Genomic DNA, 20,013 nt, shown 5'->3' with positions numbered 1-20,013 from the left:
TAATTTAGCCTTTTACAACATGGGGGGAAATGGGCATTAGAGCAGTGGTGCCACCAGCAAATGGCACTGGACCCTGACTTGTTTGCACAGAAAAATGTGTTAGCTTTCTATCTCAAAAAGATGGGACTTCCCTGTTCTTAAAAGCCTTAAAGCCCCCTTTTTTCTTTAAACTCTTTATTCTCACCCAATTGCATGTATTACTATTATCATTTTGACCACAGTGGCATTGTTAGTAAATGTAAATGGGGGTTTACATTAAAATGCAAATGCAGCACACGAAAGCACGAAGTCAGCATTTTCTAATCCTGCATGAAAAATGTTACCTTATAGAAAGGGCATGCACTTAGACGCCAGAACTAGGCCAGCAAATCATACCAGGCTGTACTTAGAACCCAGCCTGCTCGAGCTGGGGAGATAATTGATACACAATTCAGGTCAAAAATGATGGGGGTGGATGATCAAGTTAGACTGGTGTGATACAACCCTGCAAAATTATTGAGTCAGGAGATAATCTGTTTTGATGCAGCCCTTATACCACTTATGATAATTCATATCGCTCCATATTCTCGCTCACACTTAACAGCTGGATCCACTGATCACAGGCACAGCTTGAGTCATCCTGCCTATGAAAAATATAAAGGTGAAAAACCTCCATGTATTTTTGTTGTTGGGCGAAAAGCTCGTAAATCCAGCTCTGGTGATCTTGACGTTTCAAGTCAAAGAATTACACACTTCCCCTATGAGTCAGGAACAACAGTGACACACAACTTAAAATCTGAATTCAACTTGCATGGTCTGACACTTTTAACAGTTAATATGATCTGTGTCATTGAATTTCTGCCCATATCCATTTTAATCCCTGTCAAGCATTGTTAACTTGTTTACTGCTATATTAAGCACCAGAAATGCTGCCTCAGAGAGCGGTATATAGCCTGTGGCAATCTACTTCCAATGAAAGCATTAGGCTCACAGCTGTGTTACAGGAAGAATGAATTAAATTACACATGTGTTATGTGTAGTGTAGTCTGTAGACCCTGTGTTTTTGATTTCATCAAATATTTATGGAATACTGAAGTCTATTTTCCTGAAAACATTACTTACATTTGTCCACGCCGTGCTGTGCATATGTGAAACAATGGCCATGTTTACATTAGGCTTAGCTTACTTGAAGCTGGGTTACTGCTCATGCATTTGTATTGTCACTGCTGTGTTTGCAGCACAGCTTGCGGTTGATTTAAGGACTACTGACTTTGAGAGAGCAAGATTAGAATATACAGCATAAAGTAAAAGCCTGAAAATCTATGGTATTGTTGCAAGTATAAACCAGTTCAAACAAAGCAGCATGCATGGTGTTTCCTGCACGGCGATATCGCATCACCAATCAGACGAAAGCCAGAGTAAAGCCACTTCCTCACCCTTCGCTGCCTGGAAATAGAATAGTATTATCAGACTTGTAACTGTGCTCCAGTGACCCAGAAACACATATTTCTAATTGTTCTAGCTGGCCTCTGGGGCTTCCTTCACAAAGCTATGACCTCTTTACAATCAGACCACAGCGCACAGCCCATCAGGACCCAAAAGAGAGCCCGACTGAGTACGATCCCCTCAGGCACGGGAGTTCTCCCTTGAGCACACAACTCTAAATGCCACCTCCGTGTCCCTCTCCGAGTCATCTTTTATGTGGCTGCGCAGACACACGTGCAGAAGCATCAAACACACAACCACACATTTGCACCCACACACAAGAAGTCAAACACCCTCAGACAGCTCTATTTGTTCTGCCTATCCCCTTGAAAGTGCACCGAAGACCAAACGAAGGCCAGATGGACTGCGTATGCTTTTTCAACCTTTCTCCTTCCTGGACAATCTAATAACATCAGACCGCGGTGATGCTGCAAGGTCGGCCCCGGTCCAAGGTCACTCTCTGCTGGGTCCGTGGCTGAGGATGTGTGCTCAGAGGAGGGGAGCGGCAAACACGCAGCCAGTTCGACGAGGCCCGATCCCAAAACCAAGAGCCCCTCTGATTACAGTATAATACATTTATAATTGAGATTGATAAGGTCTGGGCCATTACAAATGTCGCAAGTGTGCTGTTGATAATTAGTGACCCTGGAGAACAGGCAGTCTGCAGCACGAAGCGGATGCTGGTGATGAGATCCTTGCTGATGGCAACTAAATAAAAGCCACCTAAACAGCTGAGAGATGAAGAATTAAGCACTTATCAACTACGATCTTATCAGTAGCCAATGTCTGATTCCAAAACAGCCTCAACTTCTTTTGCAATGCCATTTGGGCCTTTGAAGCAATAATCTCTGTAGTTTGGAAATATGATTCACTGGAGTCCTCTCTATCTGTTTTCTGGGGGACATGTCAGGGGCTAATTGTTAAGAATTGAGTTATTGAGCTGTATGCCCTTCTCTAGCCCCTGAAGGACTAACACCAATACAAATAGCTTCCAAACACTATTGGAATTCCACTGGAGTGCCCCTGACTTACCCTCGCCATAATATTGTTCTAATAATTGGAGCTCACAGGCCATCAAATATCATGCCGGTTTGCTCAATTGATTCAGACAGGGTAAAGCAGGGGGGTGAGGGGGCGGGGGGAATATGCATTTGCAAAATTCCCATTTGTAATCCGAATAGCATTCCTTCGCTCTGTTTTTTAATGATGGAAAATTCTGCGAGGCGAAAGCATTTTGTAATTTGTCCTCTGGCTAACATTTATGTAATATCGTATGCAGGGCTGTTAGGGCTTTGACTGGGCTACAAACAAGTACACGTGCAAACAGTGTGCACGACTAAGCTGTATCATTTGGCTCCAAGTACAAAGTTGACATTCCACCTCTGTTACAAATGGAAATGCATTGATGATAGCTGCACCAAAAAACACTGTAATTGGATACGTAATCAGGTAATTTGATAGGATTCATTTAGAGAGTGTTCAAATTGAATAGTTGACAAAGCAGGAGTGGGATGTCAGCTGCCTGTTTGCCACATTCTGCAGCCGTCGCGGCGGCGCTGAAAAGATGAGAGCTATATCACAGCCCATCAGCAAAGGCAGTGGATTACTTTTTGCGGGAGACTGCTGAGTTGACACGCAGCAGAATGAGGTTGAGTGAAGGCAAGTGGCAGAGCCGGATGATAATGAAAATAGCTGTGATAAAGATGTAATGGATGTGGGATCGGGGTAAAAACATTCATGAATAATATCATAGGGAAGGTGTGTGACGTGGATCGACTCGGTTCGATTACATACAGACAATGTGCACTTTAAAATACACCCGTGCCGGCTCCTTTTGCACAGGCTGCTCTTATCACCTGCAAGCAGGACGGAAGCAGCAATGTGTCCTATCAAACAGCTGTCGTTCAGAAGTGTTTGAACATGTTTTAACGCATTTCAAGTGCAAACTGAGTTTAATTAGAATGGCTGCTGATTAGCACTGCTGCGGATAAAGACGGGTGTCCAAAGAATATCAACAGTGCCTCAGCCACAGTGTGTGTGTGTGTGTGTGTGTGTGTGTGTCTGTATCTGTGTGTGCGCATGTGTGTGCCTCACGTCTGGCTGGGGCTCTGAACATCAAAGTCAAAAAAAGGAAACAAATGCTGTTGTATGAAAGAAACTGTGACTATAGTGTAGCGATGAGACTAATCAATAACATGAAAATGTGCAATTGATGGTTTAGTAGTCACAGTACCATACTGTGCTCAAGCCAATGCATGTGGGTGTGCATAGTGGTAAAGAGGGATATGTGTGCCTGTGAGATAAAGTAAAGCAACATGCTTTTCTGTGCTGCTGCACACACGAGAGATGGCTGAAGCTGGGTAGAAAACTCAATATTTTTATATTTCACATTTTTCTGCTCTTGAGAATTTGCTTTGCTGGTTTCTCTCAGCAGCAGCTAAGTGCTATAATTGCTGAGTGTAAATGTGCTAACTAGCTCTGCATCCCTGCTCCCTGGTATACAATATACCCAAAGGGAAGCGTGAATAATAAAGACTTCAAATGACAAGCACGCAGCAGGGTTAATGATAAAGGTCAACTTGCCAGCATGCAGCCAGTGAGTGTAAAGGACAAGTGGCATGGGGTCACATCTCACATGGGCTCCTGGCCAATATAAGGGAGCGGGACCCACAATCCTCCAGAACCAGATGAGAGCTGCTACTCTGTGGCGACCATTCCCAGAGCGGCTGCCATGTGCTGCGCACTTCACTGGTGCTTTTATTAGCCTGCTACGTTGTGTTAGTGCTGACAGAAACTAATACAGTTTGATATGGGGAAACACAGCAAGGCTCATATCTGTGTAAACAAAACAGGAAGAGATGAGACCACGGAATTTGAGGGGAGGAATCTCGGTACAGTATATGCTAGTGAGGTTGTGGATTGTCAGTATTACAGTCACACTGCAGCACAGAAGTGTGGTATTCAAGTGCTGTGACTGTTCTATTGAAAAATATCACGGAAAGACGCAGAGACGGCGCTCCAGAGGCCCGGCAGCGGCTTGACTGGCAGCTCCACAGAGAGAATGTCAACCAACACCTGAAGCAACGCAACTCCAACAAGACATTCAGGATTTATCAACACATTTCACTGCTATTATTCATGAGAAAATTGGCATTCGGCAGCACCTGACGCTCACATCAGTCTCGCGTGATATTTACAAGAATGCCTTGAACTATTTTTTCTGCCCGTGAGGAACAAAGCCTCTCTCTGTTCTATGGGCTAATCTCAATTAAGGCTTACGGTTGATTAGGTACCTTGTGCAGAGTTTCTGATATTCAGTACAGAGTGGACACTGAAAAAAAAAAAAAAAAAAAAGCCAAATCAAGAAGCGTTAGTTCTGAATTAAATGACTTTTTATCCCTCTGCTTCTTTTTTTCCATAAATTGAATTACACACCTGTGACTTACTATTTCAAATTGCTTTGTGCATTTGGTTTAAAATTGAATATCTGGTTCAATACGTCCCAACATCACACAAGCTCCTCTTGCGATGCCGTGATTTACAAAAGTTGGATTTGTTGCGAACGACCCTGTAAGCGCTTTTGCTTGAAAAGTTAAACCTTGAAAGACGTACCTAATCCTCTGATAAACAGAACAAATCAAATTAAGGGATACGAGCTAAAAAAGCAGAACTCAATAGTTGATTTTATTAAAGAATACATCTTGACTGCATGCACTGGCATACACACGCACGCGCTCAGATCATGTGCCTGCAAAAAGCTTCCAGAGTTTAACATGATTTTCTGTGCATGTTATGATGCCGTTTTAACTGATTCCCCTTCAGTTTTTCCAGGTTATTTATAGACAAACTGTGTCACACTTGCTCTGTAAACATATAATTTTCAAATGAATCGTTAGAATATAAACGATCTGCGTAACTCCCCTTCCTCTGTAAGCTGCGTCTTCATGATGTAATTTCATTTCCCCCCTTCAGGCTGCTGTTGATACATCACGTTCATGTTGTTTGCTTATATTAGAATCAAAACAAATCAATCCTCAGCAATACACTGATGAGAAATTTGGAATTCAGGTCATGAAGCACCAAAGGCGGGTCAGGATTCATATGTGTTGCTGTGAGCCGCTATCAATCCTATCAAAGTCAAGGATTTTCTACTGTTTTATACATGGACACTGATGCATTTAAAAAAACAAAACAAATGCTTTTACGCATGATTATTTCATATTACAGCTTCAAATAAATAACAATAATTCATATAAAAGTGTAGCCACCACAAAGTTAAACCACTGAATGTCACGACCGCTGTCCAGGGTGCTGAATCCAGGGCTGCCTGCACTGATGGCTAAATAGCTTGCTTTGACTGATCATCTTCATTATCTGCATCACATGCCAAACTCACCACATATACCTTGTTGTTCCAGATCCCACTTGCGAAGTCCTGGAGACACCAGTGCCAAGCTCTCTCCACTCCAGTCAGTTCTGCCTCATTAAAAGGGTTTTTTAGTCTGTGGCCATTCTGGCAGCACATTGTCTTGCTCTGTGTTCGCTTGAGCAAAGAAAAGAAACATAAAGTTCGTCTGAAGTTTAGATTAGAAGTTTAGTTAGGAAATTATGCATGTGGTGTATTCTCTGCACTCGGGTCCAGTTGAGCAACACTGCTCTAAAAATATACAGCATGTTAAATTGACTGAACTCTCAATGTGTTAACTGATTTTACAAAGAAACTTCTGAATGCCTACTGATGTGGCAGAAGCCACTTTTATATTGTCATTTTGTGTTGCTTGTTTGAAAGTCTTTGCATTGTCTGAACATACAGAGTCCTCTTCGTGACACAAATTGTTGAAAAGCCAATAGGAATTTCTCTGTTGTCATATCAGTCTAAATGGATAGCATGGGCTACTGCACATGTAAAAAGGGCAATATATATTTTGTCTTGTGACTTACAGTATAAGGGTCTGGCAAAATCCACACCCGTGTTTTCAAAGGGAGGAGCTTCTTCAACTCAAGACTCAGGTAAAGGAGCTGAAATCTGCTGATCAGGTTTTGCCTCATGTTTGCGGCAGAGTAAACAAGCATTTACAGTTCTTTTTGTCAGTTGGCTTCCTTTTAGTATCCAGAATCTCTCTCTCACTTGGTTAACAGTGTCTTGCAGACCCGGATGCATTACTTGTTGGTGGCATTTTCTCACTATCAACTCTGAGAATTTATCATTGGGGGAAGAATACAGGGATGCTTTTGTTCGAATTAAAAAATTAGTCATCTGTAATCTGCCTCCAACTCTTAAAATCCCTTGATCATCCAAAAAAGGGTTGAGAGGCTGGATTTCAGACTGGATGGAAAGGAGTGACAATGCACTCACCATCTTCTGGAATGACGCGTAGATAGGCAGCTGCACAATATGCGCTTTCGCTGGCATCACTAAAGACATGCACTTCTCGTTGCACAGGTGCATCCTGCTTTAAAAGCGCTGCATGATAACGTTTGGAGATTTTAATATTCGTGATGTCGGTCAGCTCCTTGCACCACTCATGCCACAGCTTTGCAAGATGGTCAGGCAGCTCTCTGTCCCATTCAAGTCCACGTTCCGGCATTTTTTGGAAAAGACATTTCACTCTGATTGTAAAAGGGGAAAGAAATCCCACGGGATCAAATATGCAGGACGCGGCTTGTACTGTAAAACTCTTTTTGGATCACTTTTATCCTTCAAAAAGTCAAACAAGTTTCTCAGGTCAAACATAAAGCCATCTTGCTCAGTTCTCCACGTTAATCCGAGAACTTTTAAAACAGTGTTTTTCACTTCAACATTTCCACTTACTGTGCTTTCCATTTTCTCCTTCCATAGGGTTTTCAGATTCAGAGTCATTTGAGCATCTTTTACGATAGCTTTGGCGTGCATTGATACACTGATGGCTTCTTCTTCACTTGGTATACCGCAAATTAGGTCGTCCACATACAAACACTGTCGCCGCCAATAAAAAGGGACAGGGGAAAGCTCCAAATGGAACTCTGGTGATTCGCGTAACGTTGATGTTTAGTGTTCCATGTTTTTTTAGGCAAGTCATCAGTCCAAAGAAATTTTAAAACATCTCGGTCTTGCTCTCTAATGGAGATCTGCAAAAATGCTTTAGTGATGTCAGCCATAAATGCCACTCTGTGTAGTCTGAATTTTAACAATATACTGAGTAACTCAGGATTCAGGTTAGGGCCAGTCATTAAGCAGTCATTTAAAGATCGGAGGACGCGTCAAAGACTACTCGAAGCTTAGTGGTTAAACGCTCCTCATTAATGACTGCTCTATGTGGAAGATAATAGACAGGATTGGATCGCGATGGATTCAGTTTCCCAGACGGAGCGCAGGGCGTGATTTAATTTTTCCTCCAGCCCAACACTCACATGCAGCGTTCTAATGTCTGTGATTTCTTGGTCAGAAGTTACATTCAGCATGGATACAGATCCTTGGATGAGCCAGCCAAATTTGCTGTCTAATGCAACCAGCTGTTCAGAGAGACGTTCTAATTTACCAGACACAACTTTCCAATAATGATCACCTCCAATTAGCACTCAGAGATCCTGTATTTCCATTCCACTTACAGCTGTGTCTGCAAGTTGCATACCTTTGCGCTCCAGATCTCTGCGTAATTCCTCACCTGCAACTTTCATGATAGAAGTACACACACGAGGTGTTTCTAGAACATCTATTTCTACACGTTGGCCATTTCTTATGTTACTCAGTGTTAGCTTGACTTTATTAAAAGTTACCTGCTTTGGTTTACTCAAGCCAAACGTGTGTAGTCTCAGAGTCTCTTCGCCTATTTTAGGGAGGTTAAGTGCACGAGAGATATTTTGACGCACAAAGCTGCGGGTGAGTTGTCTTTTCACTGGAGTCTCAATCCACACAGACGCAGTTTGGAGTAAGACTGTCTCTCGCTTTGATTCACTGGGTGAAACAGAAATCACTGTATCTGATGTCTCAATTTTGTTTGTCAATCCATTTCCATCATAGGAACAAAGAGCCTTGTGGTGACGTCTGTTACAGTTTTCACAAGAAATGCCTTTTATGCGACGGTCGTTGGCAACATGTCGAGTTCCGGAACACACAAAGCATCTTCCTTGTGTTTTCAACTTTTCTCTTTTTTCAGGCACAGACATTTCATCGCACCGCTTGGACATATGATCAAATTTCTCACAAAAGAAAAAAACTTGTCTGTCTTGATTTGAAGCACAAAGAGCAGAAGCTGTCATCATATTTGTTCGTTTTGTGCGCATTTCCCATGCACCGAGTGTCTCTTTGTCTCGTTCCTTACCGGTGCGCTCTTTTGCGCCCTGGGTCAAGTTAGACATGCGCCCTCGGCTGTCTACTTCTTTCTGAATGAAATTCATCAGTTCCTCAACTTTCCAGACATCATCTTCATCCTTTTGTCGGCTAAACTCCAAAGTCATCTCCTCTGGTATAAGTTTCATCAAAATGGGGCACAGTAAACTGCCATATGTGTCAGAAACAACTCACGTAGAAGCCAAACTACGGATCTGTATTTCACAGTTATCATAGAAATATCGGAGGGCTTTTGTATCACTGGAATTTTTAACAGGATTAAGATTAAGAAGCTTGGTCATATGGGCATTAATAACAAGATCCTTTCGGCCAAACCTGTTATGTAGCAGTTGGATGGCATTATCATAATTGGCTTCAGTCAATGGCAATCCTGCGACCACATTTGCAGCCGCCCCTATGAGATATGACCTCAGGTAACTCAACTTGTCCGTCTTCGTTAGGTTGGGATTTTGATGCACAGCCGTCTCAAACTGTCCCCCAAAATACTGCCAGTGGCTGATATCTCCTGTATATTTATCAATGACAAGTTTGGGCAATTTCACATTATGGCGCACGGCGTTTGATTCACAAGACGTCACAGAGGCTGTATCCCCCTGCACTCTCCTGAGCGCTCTTCTTATTTTAGTTTTGCTTTTTATTATGTGTTCCTGATATTCCATGACTCTTCATCCTCCAAGTCATCCGTCTTGGAGTTTGTTTGTTCCTCAATTTCTCCGTCAATTTTAGCCAAACATTATTCTTTTAACATCGGCTGTTCCAAAAGCTCCTCAAGCAGATCAGGATGCGCTGCTTCTTTACTAAGTTCATCATCAACTTTACTTAGTATCTTGGTTGTAGAAGCTCGGATTGAAGCTCTTTTCTTTCGTAAACGGTCAGCCATTCTTCTTTCCTGTCTTTGTTCTTGTCATACATCTAATAAGACTTTTCATCTCTTCATTTCCCCTTTCCCGGGTTTCGGCACCAAATGTTGCACGACGTTATTCATTTTTAAGGAAGAAGGAGAATTGAGTTCTGGTCGCAACATTTCTTTTACTTTTCTGTTGAATCACACACAAAAACATCAATGCACAAATATTTGTAAGATAACCATGCCCCCCAGCAGGTAATCAATTCATTGTAAACTGCTGCAGGATGCTGGAGAGGTGCGTTGGATTTGTGCACCTGAATAGCTGCAAAACATGCTGCTGCATCAAATTCAGAATTAGCATTAATTTACAAAAATCAATGAAGCTGACCATGTAAAACATTCAATATATTGTCCTCGTACTGTTTTCAATTGAGTAAATGTCAAACAGGAAAAGTTATCACATTCTGTTTGATTTATGTTTCACACAGGGTCACAATTCTTTTAGAATCAGGGTTGTATTGTTATTATCATTACTAAAATGTTCCATCTTCGCACTGACATATAATCTATTTTGTCAGGACTTAATGTGAAGCCAGATTCTGTGTTTCAATTCACGATCCGCAAGCAAAACAAAACAAAACAAAAAACAGCTAATCAAGCTCACACAGTGATGCCTACAGACAGGCAGAGTCACCTGAAATGCCTGAAAAAGTTATATAAGCAGAAGGCAGTCAGGCAAAGGTAGTGCCCGCAGAATTAGTTGTACGCTGGCTTACTACAACAAAGCCCTTCCAGTGTGTTCTAATTCTCTACATTTCCCTCCAGAGTATCTCCTGCTTCATGGGGTTGAAAAGACTGGATGGGCAAAAAGAGTTGGTGGAAAATCCCACTTGGATCAATTTTATACCAATCAAGGCTCCTAAATAGTGAGGGAGATGAAGTTGGACGATGTTGGACTGCAGCCACTGCTCTCTTCACTGCAGACTATAGGGATATATTGCACCTCTGTTTCACACCGCAGCAGAAAATGACGATATTTTCTTCATAGTGGTTCAGTGGAAATGCCCTCCCACACATCTGAGAGACCTCCGTGGGGTTACGACACATTCCAAACCACATATGACCTGATAAAATTAGCTCTCACAGGAGAAAGATGGCACTAGCTTGACGTATATTATAACCTGTCATGGATATACTGCCACCAATTTGCTTACAGTCGGCCTTCTGTGGATACTTTGTTATAAGTATAAGCACTACACTGGATATCTGACTCTGTATTTTGCCAAATTAACACCTTTATCTTTCTCAAAGCTCCAAGCAGTCACGATTCTCCCTGAACGGGCATAATTCTCACCTCTGTCCTGTTTTAATAATACCAAACTCCTACTCGAGAGGTGTGATTAAAAGCATTGTGACCAGACCTTGTTCACACGCTGCCCCTCCCAACCCTTACTCCCTCTGAATGGTGCAGGTCCACCCACTGTACCAGTGCATCACACGCTGTTATTTTGCTCTCTCTCCCCTCCAGCTGTTATACCAAAATGTCCACCTACCTTTGCTTAGCAATTTCCTTCACTACCACCTCAAGTGCCACTCTTTACCGACCACACCCCCGGGGTCGTCACTAATCCAACCTCATTCTCCTCCCTGTTCTTCTCCTCCTCCTCCTCCTCCTCCTCCTACTTTCGCCTTGTCAATTCAACACCCTGCTCCTCACCCTCTTCAGCCTCCCGCCTGTTAGCCCCTCTGCAGCAGCGCTTTGTGGCGGCAGCTGCGGAGAGCGCCTCCCACACATGCGAGGACTGCTGACCTTGGTGGTTAGGCTCGGCCGCTGCTATGATTAATGCCGCTACAAGACTAGAAGCAAGTACCTCTACCTGCCTGGCCAATATATATCTCCTTACGCACATCGCCTGATGATGGACAAATCTTAACCCCCGTCCTTCCTCTTGCTCTAATCCTCCCCCTTCCTACACTTCACAATAATCCTGAGAGTAAAAAAAGAAAGAAAGAAAAGAAAAGAGTTGTAGATTCACACGCTTCTTTCCCCTTCTCGGACTGATCAAAGATTCCACACCGGGCTGATCTGGAAGGCGTACACGCTGGCTTCCGTTCGATAAGGCTGTTACCTGTACGTATTTTGCCCTGAGGAAGAAGAAGCTCCTGTGTGTTTTTTGGTTGTGAAGTTAAAAATCCCTCAAGGACAAATGCACTAAGAAGAAAAGCTGTGCTGCCATTAGGAGCCCCATACTCCCTCCTAGAGCACGATATAAAGCAAAACAAAGCATTCAAGCAATGAATCACTACAGATAGATCTTTCAGGCGGCATAAACAAGAAGCCCACTACGAGTTGGGAATAGACTAAAGTTATAAAAAAGTCTCAGAAATACAAATATTCACCTTTGGGTATACAATATACAGTATCTTTCCTGTGCCACCTTCTGACTGAGTGATATTTGTTCAAAGACTTCATACAATGGTATGTACTGTTTTCACTTAATTGATTTTCGGTCCCTGTGTCAATATCTCAGCGGAGGAACAAAACAGTAATTTGCAGTTCCCATTACCCAGACTGCATTGTTCTTTATGTGGCATTTTTGTGCCCTTCAATGTACTTTATTTTGGTAATGCTAAGGATTTAGCATTGTTTAGTCGTACAGTCTGATGTATTTACTGTTTTATTCGTGTTAGAACTGTACAGAAATACGTTCAGAAATGTTACTTCAGTATTCATGTGGCTTGGTATGGCCCCGGGGTGGGGGGGCGGGGTATCATAACAGCATCAATTGCTATGCAGTGACACATTAAAGGTTGAGGGGACCTTCAATTTATATCCTTGAGTAACCAAGGTCATTTCGCAATTGCTGGACAATAAACCAGTCCAAACAGGACTTAGTATAGCAGGTCACACAAAAGCCCCTGTTGGTGTGAATATATTTTGGGATTTACTGGTGTGGCTATTAAAGGGGCATCTGGCACTGAAAGCAAAGGCGAAGGCCAGCCTGGGGATTCACACAAAACTCTGAAACGTCTATTTGTGCAAGTTAATAGCCTCTGCCACAAAAACCAAAGGTGAAAGAATGGTTTTATCACTGCATTGGCAACACCTGCCACTCTGCATGCATTGCATTATGATTCGCCTATTGGGTACTTCATTTGAGGCTCACACTCAAATACACTCAATTTAAGGGGCACTTGAAAATATGAAAAAAAAAGTTTTGGCAGCGAGTGGCATACCTGGAAATTGCAGCTCTACCCCTGAATCAGTAATAGGTCAAATGCTGAGGTGCTGAGGTGGAAATGGAAACGCCATCTCTTGTTGCTCAGTCATGCCATGTTAGTGCGAGTGAGATAGCTGCTCTGTAAATATTAGTCTTCTGTCTTTGAGGAGCCACTCAAATCTCCACCCACAAAAGTCTAATTTTAGTGCGCCACTAGGCAGAAAAGGAATAATATTTGGCAATGTTTCGGATGCAAATGAAAGCTTCATAAGGAGAACATCTTCCATCACGAACAGAAAAGGTCAAACATCCATCAATAAAGCATCTCAACCACAAACACTGACACGAGGTTGACATTTTCCTTCAGTGAACCGCTGTTCCATCTGTGCACTTCATATTGCCGTCTTCGGGTGAAGTGCTCCATTTTTACATGAGACGCTGCAGAGGACCCCTTGACCAGATGAAAGCAATTGTTGGGTTAGCTCTTTGATGTCTTTGTTATGCATATTTACTGTTATGGTGAAAGTACTGCGATCATCTAAAAATGTTTTCATCTGAGGGCAGTGCTACAGCAAAGCTTGTTTTGAATAGCAAAAACCACTACTGTACTCCAGAAATTGATTTCTTAATGTCAGATTTCTGAAATGTCATGCTGATGAAATATAATGAGCTTTGTTCCTGTTTCCATTTGTTGTAGGATGAAAAAGAAGGACAAGTTCTCATTAAAAATACATCAGCAAACCAAGTTCAAGTCACAACAGTGAGGGGAAATTCGTTGTTCATTCAGTGTAGAACATCTTTACACAACGCTGCTGTGATGATTGCAGGTGGTTAGACAGAAAGAAACAGTTGCTCAAAACATCTTCAAAGTATAGTAGTATACCAGCCCTTGGTCCTAGAAACGGGATACAGCCCAAACACTCGTTTCTGAAAGTGAAAAAAGATGTTACCTAATAGCCTCTTAAATTCTGTCCATATTTCACTTTGCAACTGATTTTTTGGCAGATGTGTCCAGTGAGACTAAACGAATTCTCCACAGCTGTGAGCTAAAAATGATCAGATGGTAATTATTGCGGGGAAAATGAACCCAAACCATCCAATATGCAGATTATCATGTTACCTGACTGTATTTTAAGCTGATCCCCAATCAGAAAAATGTCATGACAGTGTCTTGTTTTGCGAATGCGTTTTGCAGTGCCTGCTTCACATACATGCCACCGCGTTTGCGGGCAGTTAGGTGCTTTTAATGTGAAGTAGTGGCGGCAGGAAATGTTCATTTTTCATTAGCAGGAACGAAATACTGATATGACTGCAGGCCGGTGGGCAGAATGCAGATATCAATAGAATTAAAACACTGCACGCATTAAAGCATGCGTTCATCATTTCCCGTGAATCTCATGCATGGGTCGGTCATTTGAATGGCGGACCCCACCACTAGCTTGAACTATATTAGCCTGCTTAGCTTCAAAATGTCATTCTACAGATATTGTTTCATGCCTGGATTTTAAAATACTGCATGAAGGCAAAGCTGGAGGAAATCTCTCTCGATGTTGGACTCTTCCATAAGTGCATGAAAACACAATCAGTCTTGGTTGGTTCCCTTCCCTCAAAAACTCCAGTGTTTGAAATGACGCACGCGCTCTGGATGTGGTGGAGAGTGCTGCGACTGCAACTGAGAACTTAATAAAGAAATACAAAAATAATGATGATAAAACACACTGCGCTTTGTCAGAGACAACAATGATCAAAAACAATTTCATGAAAAGTTAATAACACAGAACCTTTAACCGTTTGAGCCGTGCTATATTTAAAAATCATCACTCATGAGGAAGATTCGAGGCCCCGCGGTGTTAAGTGCTGTTTGACATCAACTGCTCCATTATTTCCAGGCGCTCAGCCCTACTCAGCATTATTCCCTTTCAGCTTTAATCAATACTTTTCAAGAGTTTTAAGGTAGAAAGGAAACATCTTCTTGGGGACGGTGACAAGCAGAGCACTGAGCAACAATAGGCCCCATCTCTGCCCCGTCTTGCAGAGCCAGACGTCTGTTGCAGAGTGTCTGGCAAGACTGGCTTAAGAGTTAATTTCCTGGCAGTGATTTGTAGGAGAGCAGCATCAACAAGCTGCTGCAGACTGGAGCATGAAAGCCATTACTTCAATCCCTCACTCCCTGACATTAATAGGATGAATAAATGTTTTTGTTCTCTGCTTAATTTGGATGAATTCATCCAAATGGCAATGAAAACAAGTAAATATCCATCTCAGCTCCCCTCCTGATAATAGAAGACAAAGAGAACTCACTCTGCCTTCGCGTTTTCTTCCACCTACTGTTTGAGAATTCCTCTGCTCGGCGCCAAGCTCATATATCAGATGATAACCGAAATGACTGAGACTGGGAACACTTACTGAGGGAGGCTCTTTATTTTAAGTCGATTCACCCTCGCCACACAGGAGGCTGTCATGTCGAATTTTATTCCGTGGTAACTCACAGAGTGATTTTTGTGATCCCAGACATCCGATGTGACAAATGAGACGCACCCAGACGGATTATATCCTGCACATGAATTTGTAGTAAAAAAAAAAGTTATTTTCACACTCATCATTTTCTAAAAGCCGTGCAAGGATTCGATAAAATCACGGAGGCAGGAGCGGAGCAGTATTACATGCAACAGAATATTTGAAACTGCAGTGTCGCCACTTTTACTTAACTACAAGATCTTTAATACTTCTTCCACCACTGATGATCATACAGAAGATACTCTGAGCTCTTGTCAGCATTTATCTGATCCCTGATCAGTTTGACCATTAATGATCTGTGTGTGTGTGTGTGTGACAGGGCATTGGATTTTTGACGGCCTGTGAAGATATTAAAACATTTGTCTTGTTCGTGGTTCATAAACAGAGCTCAGCCATATTGTGTTTGTAGTTAGCAATATAGCTATTAATGCTAACTGCTTGTTCTTGTAACTAAGCTGCTAAAGTTCTTCTTCTGCTCTTTTTGGAGGCTTCAGGTGCATTTCCACCTCCCTTTAGGCAGGAGGAGGGCTGACCCTGATTTGCCTGTGGCCAAGGAAAACCAAGGCGCACTGCAATCAGATTTGTGGTCTGGCCAAAGGGGAGGCGTCTGCAGCGTAAATGAAAGTGTAATAAATTGCATCTGGACTTCATCCAGGTATAAGACACTTGAAACAACAAGTGCAAATGATTTTAGAGCGGAGACAGGAAGCGGATGACATCCTAGATGACCTGTATTACGACTTCGCCAACATTCAGCTGAGTGCGGTGACTGGGTCAGAAAGTTGAGCCGTACTTCGGTGGTGACAAACAACTATACAAACTTGTGTGATGGACGACCTGTTGCTCTGCAATATTGTTCACACACAGCCACAAATATCCCCGCTCCCCAAATCCCTGGCTGAATTAGTAACTGTCACCATCTTTACTTGAGGAGAGGGACATAACAGAGAGCGGCAGAGTCACTTACCACACACAGAATAACTCTGCCGATTGAACAAATGAATGCCGAGAGCGCACTCATACAGTAGGTTGAGGTTATTTTGATTGGATCTAAAACTATTCTTTTGCAGCTCTGAATAACTTGGTCGGACTGAGGAGACGGTCCACAGCGGCACCATAAAATGGCTGCGATCAGACAGATATGGGAGATAGACATCAAAGGTCACAAATAAACCCTGTCAGAGGTGAAAACTCCACAAGTACAGCCTGTACTTGACCATTCTCCTTTTTAGAGCAGCTTTTGAGAGTCTCACCTTGGGTTTTGGCAAGAGAGGCAGCCTTTGTTAATTTTTAATGCATTTGGAAACTAGTAATTAAGTACCCCCCCTCTCCCCCCCCCAATGGACTGGGAAATTGACATGCTCTGGAGAGCCAGTGAGTAATTATATTTGTAAAGAGCAGTGATACAAGATACTCCCCTCTGACTGGGACTCATTACACATCATTAGAGAGGCGCGGCAACCAGACGCACGCAACGTGTGCACAGACCACACACGCACGCACACAACAATCCACACACGGCCACGTGCACGTGGGCAGACAAGTCACAAACTTTCTCTGTCACACACACACACGCACACACACACACACACACACACACACACACACACACACACACACACACACACACACACACACACACACACACACACACACACAGATCAATGAGCAGAAATCCAAACACTGTTTCTCTTTGCTTAACACACTCTACTCTTCAGGTCCCCGACCGGAGCAGAGCGAGACGAGGCCGAGCAGGACAGCCTGGACGGCGTGAAGCTCTATTCTCCATATCTCATCTGGCGATAATCGTGCTGCGGTGGGTCAATACGTAATTAAAGATTAAATCTGATATGAATTCTCATTCATCTAAACAGTGAAAGGTTGAGATATGAAAGTTTCCAAATGGGGCCTCAGGAGAATTGTGGTCCACCCTTTGAAGCAATAATTACCATTACAGCAGCGTCGGCCTGAGAGCTGCAGGGGGATGATAGAACAGCACTGGAAACTTAGTGGACTCCTCTTTAATTGGAACAGGAGTGGCAGCGACTTGACACATCAGAGTCTCTGAAGAGAATTTGTACAACTCTCCTCCGTGTTACCTCTCCTTTCTACAGTATTTCTCCTCTCGCGCTCCCCTTAGCCTCATTCCCCTTTTTTCTCTCTGCGAGTGTATTCTCTCTGTGTTTTCACTGTACAGTCTGCAGCTGCCATGCACAGATTATAAAACCACGCTGAAACGTAGACAAAATCCACTGCAGCCCGTCTTTCGAAAAAAACGCCGAACAAGTGCAAAAATCTATATTTCACAAACACACGGAGCACCGACAAATTTCCCTCCTTTTGAGTGAAACGCTGAGAAGCTGTAAACTACAAAAATAGTGTGACGAAAATGAAATTAATGCAACAGAGAAGTAAAACATCCATGGCTGACATTTACCAAAGTTCGGTGCTGCCCAATTTGTTGAAATTTGCTGGAGAAAATGTTTTTCATTCTCCAGATTAAGAATGTTTTCAGTACAGATTTGTCTGCGAGCGCTGTTGTTGCCTAATAGTTCAGGCCTATTATTTCTGTGAAAGGAGTTAAATATGCAGATTGTTGTGTGTATTTCAAAGGTGTTTACTGCATTATTAATGCCATATTCAGATTGCACAGGGACGGTGGGAGAGCTATATTAGTGTCAGAAAGCTGGAGTTTGAGTTGCCTTGTCTGCTTTCACTTTAAACTCATTATCTTGTCTAATTCTCTCTGCCTCCATTATTCCCTCATCCCTTTAAGCAGCCTAATTAAAAGAGCTTTCATTTTTTCATTAATATCTGTTTATTTATTTATTTATTTTGGATTTCGACACAAAACTGCTTCGTCGTGCGCCGAATCTAAACCACTGATTTCTTTTTTCTTTCCTCTCCATTATTGAAATGCAGGGAGTCCTGCTAGTTGAAGAAGAAGTAAAAACTGGAGTATTTGCTCTCCTTCAGCTGTCATATGAAGTGATGCTAGGCTGCGAGTGTGTAGCTTTCAGCTGTGTGTGCAGCGGCTAATGTACAGCGTCCAGTACAAACAGCAAATCTGCTCCACTTAAGGCTGTCTAGACTAGATTAACGCTCAAACTGGGAGTGACACCCATTTTCAACAGAAAAAAACGGCAAACAAAAATAAAACGGAGACATGTAATTACGATTTCTCATGTTCTGAGTACTGCAGTTCACACTTTATGACTGAGAATCTTCAGACAGCTTAGTGTTAATTGGCCCATCATGCTCTGATTTCTCTCTGGCCTTGGTTTTATTCGGTTTATATGAGTGTGTCTGTAATAACAGTTTAAAGCCGTACCACGGGGAGATTATCAGACCATGCTACTGCGATGGACATTATCGCTCAACTACATGCATCACTTCTTCTCTGCTCATGTCTCAGTATGGCTGCTGGGGAGCTCACCAAGAGAGCTGCTTTGTGAGCTGTGTGTGTGTGTTTTTGAGAGTGTGCGTTTGCGCATGAGGGCAAACCGCATCTGTATGTGGAGGTTGTTGTTGCTTGTGTCTCTCGGTCTGCGCTCGCTGCGTGCTCGTGCGAGTGTGCGCGTGTTCAGAGTACTCGTATGTGTTATTAGAGGGTATGTGTGCATGCATGTAGAATGACATTTAGCGAAATGTGGCAGCGAGAGAAGAAACATCTGACTCATAATTGAAGTGCCATGAAAGAAATATGATCATGAATCTGTATTAGGCTTACGTGCTCAGCCTTAAACCAACGGCAGGAGCAGGAGGCAGCACGCTCAGCCGGCACTCCAGCTACCTTACCACCCCGAAGGCTGATTACAGCGCTCAAAATGATACTCCACAAAAATGACAGAGGAAAACACAGCGCATGCAAGGCGAGCGATCCTGATGACAAAATCGATAGGCCGTATCGCTCTCATCTCCATCAAAAAGAGAGTCTCGGGATGAATGGAGTTGCGCCGGTGTGATTCAACCACACCAGTCATCTCAATGTCCTCGAGGATAAAGCAGTGGCGCTCCTCACCCTCCCGTTCTTGACATGTGGAGCTCTCTGAGCAGCAAGGTGAGGAAGACCACTCCTTTACAGATGAGGCTGCTGATATTCTCTATTTTTCTCGCTGTCAACAAAAGCTAAGACCAAAGCCCGTATGATACTAACAATGTGCAGCATGGCTGGATGTAGCTCAGTGGTCCTCAACCTTTCTGCCTTTTAAAACCTGTTAAAACGAAGCCACGTCTAGTTACGAGATTCAGACTGCTTATCTGAGTCAGTGCTGCATGCACTGTCCTGCTGCTGTGAATATTCACCAGCACTACAAAATGTGCACTGAAGGACAACTATGTAAGTTTTGAAAGAGGTAATATCTCATTCATCTCTTACAAACAAAACTTGAATACACTACATCTTCGCTTTTATCATCAGTCCATAATAATATTCATTTTAATCACAGTCTGAAACATGGCCCCAACAAATGCAGTGTTTAAACTCTCTTTGAGCAACGTTTGCTAAAAGCCGTTCTATAAAATTACTTGTAAATGCTGAAACAGATTCAGGAATTGTTGGTTTTGGCTCTTTCATGGGATTTGTTGACCTGAGGACACATATAGAGTAGCCCTAGTCGCGTCTTTTACGTTAA

The 20,013-nt window shown here is 42.8% G+C and overlaps 1 protein-coding gene across 2 annotated transcripts in view; it reads right to left on the bottom strand.

Moving 5' to 3' along the window:
- nlgn3a (neuroligin 3a) overlaps nucleotides 1-20,013 on the bottom strand; it is a 118,501-nt gene that overhangs the window by 54,684 nt on the left and 43,804 nt on the right. The window lies entirely within an intron of this gene.

The sequence above is a fragment of the Chaetodon trifascialis genome, chromosome 5 (genome assembly GCF_039877785.1).
Source record: "Chaetodon trifascialis isolate fChaTrf1 chromosome 5, fChaTrf1.hap1, whole genome shotgun sequence".
Taxonomy (NCBI): Eukaryota; Metazoa; Chordata; class Actinopteri; order Chaetodontiformes; family Chaetodontidae; genus Chaetodon; species Chaetodon trifascialis.
The sequence above is the reverse complement of the archived record's forward strand: the minus strand, read 5'-3'. Positions and strand labels throughout refer to the sequence as shown.